The sequence below is a fragment of the Peromyscus eremicus genome, chromosome 7, assembly GCF_949786415.1.
Source record: "Peromyscus eremicus chromosome 7, PerEre_H2_v1, whole genome shotgun sequence".
Lineage (NCBI taxonomy): Eukaryota > Metazoa > Chordata > Mammalia > Rodentia > Cricetidae > Peromyscus > Peromyscus eremicus.
The window spans coordinates 52320180-52326642 of record NC_081422.1 but is presented as its reverse complement, the minus strand read 5'-3'; positions in this window follow the sequence as shown (position 1 = coordinate 52326642).

Genomic DNA, 6463 nt, shown 5'->3' with positions numbered 1-6463 from the left:
TTCCATAGCAAGTGCTCTTAACCAATGAGCCATCTCTCCAGCTTCTAATATTTATTTATGCGCTCCCTTTCTCTCTCTCTCTCTCTCTCTCTCTCTCTCTCTCTCTCTCTCTCTCTCTCTCTCTGTGTGTGTGTGTGTGTGTGTGTGTGTGTAAACTTGCATGTGTGGAAGTCAGAGGATAACTTGCAGGAGTTGGTTCTCTCTGTCCACCATGTGAGTTCCAGGGATCAATCTCAGAACTCAGGTCTTCAGGCTTGGCAATAAGTGTTTTTACCTACTTAGCCATTTTGCCAACCCCATTCTAGCTTTTTTTTTTTTTTCTTTCAACAGAGTCTCTTGTACCTCTGGCTGGTCTTGTACATACTTAGTGAGGTTGGCCTTGAACTCATGAACCTCCTGCTTCCACCTTCCAAGTGTTTAGATGGCCATCATGTACCATCATGCCTGGCTTGCCATCTATTTTTTTTTTTTTTTTTTTTTTTTTGGTTTTTCGAGACAGGGTTTCTCTGTGTAGCTTTGCGCCTTTCCTGGAACTCACTTGGTAGCCCAGGCTGGCCTTGAACTCACAGAGATCCGCCTGGCTCTGCCTCCCGAGTGCTGGGATTAAAGGCGTGCGCCACCACCGCCCGGCGCCATCTATTATTAATAAAGAGAGAGTCCTTACACTTTATGAATATTTGCTTGAATCTTGTAATTAAACTACACTACTGCAGGGCAGATCCTCTAATGTAGGCACAGGAAAGTCGGTTGTTGATGATGCCTTATTCACCGTCAAACAATCCTCACAGAGCTTCCTCCCTTGGCAGTGGGTGAAGGGAGGAAGCTGTAGAGGCACAAATGTAAAGGCCATTCTTTCAGCTCTTGGATTTCAGAAGTGAAACTGGCTGGCTGAACTGCCCATATTAGGAAATGGCTGGTGGGGTTGCAGTGTTAAACTAAACAATTCGCCCCTTTGCATGGTGTGTGTGAAGGGAAGAGATACAAGGAAGAGTTCATCAGCGTGGTTTTAGAACAGTTATCTTTAACCATTCCACTCTCTTTCAAACCAGATCTCAGTACAGTTACACGTTTATAAAAATCAAACTTTTGGGTGAAGATGGTTAAGGTGTGTAAAACTAAATTAAAAAAAAAAAAATTTACCAGAACTTTCCCTTCAGCTAGAAAAACTGAGATCCCAGTTCAGTTTTTAAAGGTAAGGTTTCTGAATCAGATTCCCAAATGAGCTTATCCACTGCTCCCTGGAACTGGGTTAAAAATATGTGTTGCTGATTTGAGTGAACCTTATATTCAACATGTCCTCTTTCTGTAGAACAGCAAGCAAAGGCCTGGAGGACAAACAACTTCTTAATTTCTGTGGTATTGAATAAATTTCATCTTAATAAAATTTCAGTAGCTCTCCTGGTCTACAGAGGGAGATCCAGGACAGCCAGAGCTGTTATGCAGAGAAAGCTCGTCTCAAAAAAACAACAAAACAAAATTTCAGTAGCTCTCATTATATTATACGTAGCTTACTTTAGCAAAAGCCTAGGAATAAAATAGCGTTAATTTTTCAACAGGTACATATGGGCTGTGTACAATGGAGATAATGAATTGGTCCCCAAAAGCACACCAAACAAAAGCAGGCACTCCCGTCCTTACTCGGGAAGGGACATTTCCACTGAACTCTCTCCATAGTGTCCTGCACTCTCTGACATCAGGGTTCTAAAAACATCTGTCTCAGGAGAATTGTGGTTTCGAGATTAGACCAGGCTACCTACTGAGATTGTCTCAAAAACCATGCTTAAGAACTCTGGCTATTCTTTAAAGGACCAACACCCACATGGCAGCTCACAGTTGTCTATAAGTAACTCCAGTTCCAGGGGATCTGAGACACAAACATGCAGGCAAAACATCCATACATACAAAAAATAAAATAAAATAAAGTTTAAAGCACACTATAAAGCCAGAGGGTGGTGAGGCATGCCTTTAATCCCAACACTTGGGAGGTGGAGGCAGGTGGATCTCAGAGTTGGAGGCCAGCCTGGTCTACAGAGAGAATTCCAGGACAGCCAGAACCACAGAGAAACCCTGTCTTAAAAAACCAAAACAAACCAAACAAAATAATCCTCCCCAAAACAGAACAACAAAAAACTCCAAAGGAACAAAACAAAACAGAAAAAACAAACAAACAAACAAAAAAACCACATTATAAAAAATAAGTTAGCTGGGCAGAGGTGGCACACACCTTTAATCCCAGCACTCAGGAGGCAGAGGCCGGTGGATCTCTGTGAGTTTGAGGCCAGCCTGGTCTACAAAGTGAGTTCCAGGAAAGGCACAAAGCTACACAGAGAAATCCTGTCTCGAAAAACAAAAACAAAAACAAAAACAAAAACAAACAAACAAACAAAAAAGTTAAATACCTGCCTATTGTCCTTTGTTGAATTTGTTGAAATTAACAGGTTGTTCTTGGTTTATTTCGGTTTTTTAATGTTGCTGTTTGGGGGGTTGGGCTTTTTTTTCCCCCAGAAAGAAGGAATTCTAGCAGAAAATGTGTGATCCAGGCCTATAATCACAGCAACTTAGGAAGCTGAGGCAGGAGGATCACAATTTCAAGGAACCTGCCTAGGCTACAGAGTGAGTTCAAGGCCAACCTGGGAAACTTAATGGACCCTGTCTCAAAATAAAAAATAAAAGAGGGTTGAAGATGTAGCTTAATGGTAGAGCACTTACCTAGCATACACACACACACACACACACACACACACACACACACACACACACACGATCCACACTCCATTCAGTGTTGATTCTTGAAAATAAAGAGTTCTCTTTGTTTTAAAGATGTGTTTTTATTAATTATTTGTGGGGATGTGTGTTCATACATGTAGGTACGTGCACATGTGTGCAGGTGCTCACGACTCTGGTCTTGGATCCCTGGAGCTGGAGTTACAGACACTTGTGAGGCACCATGATGACACTGGGAACTGAATTTCCAGTCCTCTGGAAGAGCAAGCCCTCTTAACCTCTGAACCATTTCTCTAGCCCTGAAAATAAACATTTACGGTAAATGGAAAGGCCAAGTCCATGCAGGTCTCTGTGAAGACATTCACACCAATTGGTTAACACTCCAAAACTCCCAGCCAGCCTCACTGCCAGGCTGACCTTAGTTTGAGTACATTTTCCTCTTAGTCTCACCAACACTTCAGTAGCATCTGTCTTATTGGGGCTCTATTGGTTTTAGGGCATGCTGTGGAATAATCCTTCTGTACAGTGCGAATATGTATTACTCTCATTGGTTAATAAAGAAGTTGGCCGGGCAGCGGTGATGCATGCCTTTAATCCCAGCACCTGGGAGGCAGAGCCAGGCAGATCTCTGTGGTCTACAGAAAGAGATCCAGAACAGGCACCAAAACAACACAGAGAAACCCTGTCTCGAAAAACAAAAAACAATAACAACAAAAAGAAGGAGAAGAAGAAGAAGAAGAAGAAGAAGAAGAAGAAGAAGAAGAAGAAGAAGAAGAAGAAGAAGAAGAAGATGATTGACCTCCTATAGCAAGGCAGGATAAAGTTAGGCAGGACAATCAAACTGAGGCTACTAGGCTGAAGAGGGGTGGAGGGAGAGACACAGACAGAGCAAAATGGGCACACCATACTGAAAAATGGTACCAAGTCACATGGCAAAGCATAGATAGAAGTATGGGTTAATTTAAGTGTAAGAGCATTTGTAAGCAATATTAAGCCTCTGCATTGGTTATTTGGGACTGGCATCTGGGATTGGGAAAGAAACATCTGCCTACAGGGGCACAGTCCTGTGGCCAGCTATTCTGTTCTAGGACAGATGGCTTGAATTGTGTCCTAGCTCCCTTTTGTTCTAATAGTCTGTGGGACCACTGTGCTCTGGCCAACATGGAAATCTAGATGAACTTTGCAAAGACAGCTTTCAATTAAATATCAAGGAGAGTGAAACAATACAACATTGTTGCTGTAAATTTTTATTACATTTTTATTACTTATTTGGGAGTGAAGCTGTGTACCCCCAACTTCTCACTTGTGGAGTTCAGAGGACAACTTGCGAGCGTTGGTTCTCTCTTTCTACAATATGAGTTCCAGAGATCAAACTCAGGTCACCTGCCTTGGCAGCAAGAACCTTTACTGGCCGAGAGCCATCTCTCCAGCCCTGAAACCCTACAGTGTTTTAAAAGAAGATTGACTCATTTTAGGATTTGCCTTGTGCTTGTCATACAGGTCAGACTTCTATTCCCAGATGAGAAAGAGAATAAGGTCAAACTACATCTTCAGAATGTTGGGAAACCTCAGATCAAGTTTGTTGGAAAGGACCTTGGCAGGAAAGAATATGCTTTAAAAAAAAAAAAAAAGCAAAGGAGTTCTGCTCTGCTCATGCTCAGGGCTCATCACTGACACCAGCACCAGCACTAACACGCACACGCACACGCACACGCACACACACACACAAACACTTTTGAAACAGGGTCCCATTCTGTAGTCCAATGAAGGTGGCCTGGAGCTTATTATGTAGCCCATGCTAGCCTCAAACTCACAGCAATCCCTTAGCCTCCCTCTAGTACTGGGATTAGAGGCATAAGCCCCTCCACCTGATAGGAGTAGTCACCTGGAAAAAGTTTTCAAAGATTAGCTTTGGATCTCAGCAAGTAGGCACTAATATTTCCCTCAGACTGAGTGGCTAGTGCAGGCTGCTCTATCACATAGGCAGGTCACCAGATCCCAAATACCAAATGTCCAATTTAAAATCCAAACAGTTCTTTGAAAGAGGAGACTCCAAGGAGCAGCATGATAGGACATTCCCTCCCTGTAGAGTGACATTTTGGAAAGAAAGAAAGAAAGAAAGAAAGAAAGAAAGAAAGAAAGAAAGAAAGAAAGGAAGGAAGGAAGGAAGGAAGGAAGGAAGGAAGGAAGGAAGGAAGGAAGGAAGAGAAAGAAAAGAAGGGAGGGAGAGAGAGAGAGAGAGAGAGAGAGAGAGAGAGAGAGAGAGAGAGAAAGGGGCATGCTGCTTTGAATGCATTCCCAAAAGTTCCTGAATTGGAAACCTGAGTCTCAACACAACATTGCTAGGAGGTAAGGATGTTAGGTCATGATGGCTCTGCCTTCATGAACAGATTAACGTTATTGAATGGATGATGAACTAGATAGGCTTCTTACAAAACTAAGTTTGTCCCTTTCTTGCTCTCTTGCTCTTTTTTTCTGCCATGGGATGATGAACACAAAGATCCCCAGATAGGGCCTGTAAATCTTAGACTTCCTCACATGTGTGTACACATGCATATGTGTGAAGGTCAGAGGACAACCTTGGGTGGTCCCCTTGGGTGGTGGTCCCCCCCCCTGCGCCGGGCCCCCCCCCCCCCCCCCCCCCCCCCCCGTACTGTCCATCTTGTTTTTGGAGCTGGCCTGGGACTAGGATTAGGCTAAACTGTCTGGCCCTGCAGCCACCAGGATCTAACGATCTCTGGGGATTACAGGCACGCACCACTGTGCCCAGCTTTTTTACATGGCATATGGGAATGGAACCTAGGTTCTCATGTTTGTGTACCAAGCATCTTAAAGACTTAGCTATTACCCAGACCCCTGGGTATTTTTATTTTTTATTTTTATTTATTTATTTATTTTTATTTTTTATTTTTTGGTTTTTCGAGACAGGGTTTCTCTGTGTAGCTTTGCACTTTTCCTGGATCTCTCTCTGTAGCCCAGGCTGGACTCAAACTCACAAAGATCCACCTGCCTCTGCCTCCTGAGGTGCTGGGACTAAAGGCGTGCGCCACCACCGCCCGGCCTTGTTTATTTTTTAATGAGCACTCGGCCTCAGGCATTCTGCTATAGCAACCAAAATAGAGTAAGAGGCTGGAAATATAGCTTAGTAACAATGTGTTTGCCTAGCAAGTGTGAGGCCTTGGGTTCAATCCCCAAGACAAAACAAAACAAAACAAAATACACTAAAAGTGTGGGTGGAACTTGAATTTGCTTGAATACTGAAAGATCCAATATTTATAAGAGGCTAAGGAGAGATTTCTGAGAACTAAGAAGGGGAACTTAAGATTATATAAAGATTTTTCCTTTAAGAAAAAAAAAAGCCAGGCAGTGGTGACGCACACCTTTAATCCTAGTACTAGGGAGGCAGAGGCTGGTAGATCTGTGTTCAAGGCCAGCCTGGTCTACAATATGAGTTCCAGGACAGCCAGAGAGGACTACACAGAGAAATCTTGTCTCAAAAAAAAAAAAAAAAAAAAGTAAAAAACAAAACAAACAAATAAAAATTCCTTCAGACTGGGAGCTGGCTCCATGGGTAAAAGCACTTGCTCTACAGGCCTGAAGGCCTGAGTTCAGATCCATAAGGCCTCAGTGCTATGGTATGGCAGAGACAGGGGCGAGTCAGTGAAAGACCCTGTCTCCAGGGAATAAGGCAGCGAAGGATAAAACAGGACACCCAAGGTTCTCTTCTGGGCTCCATGCA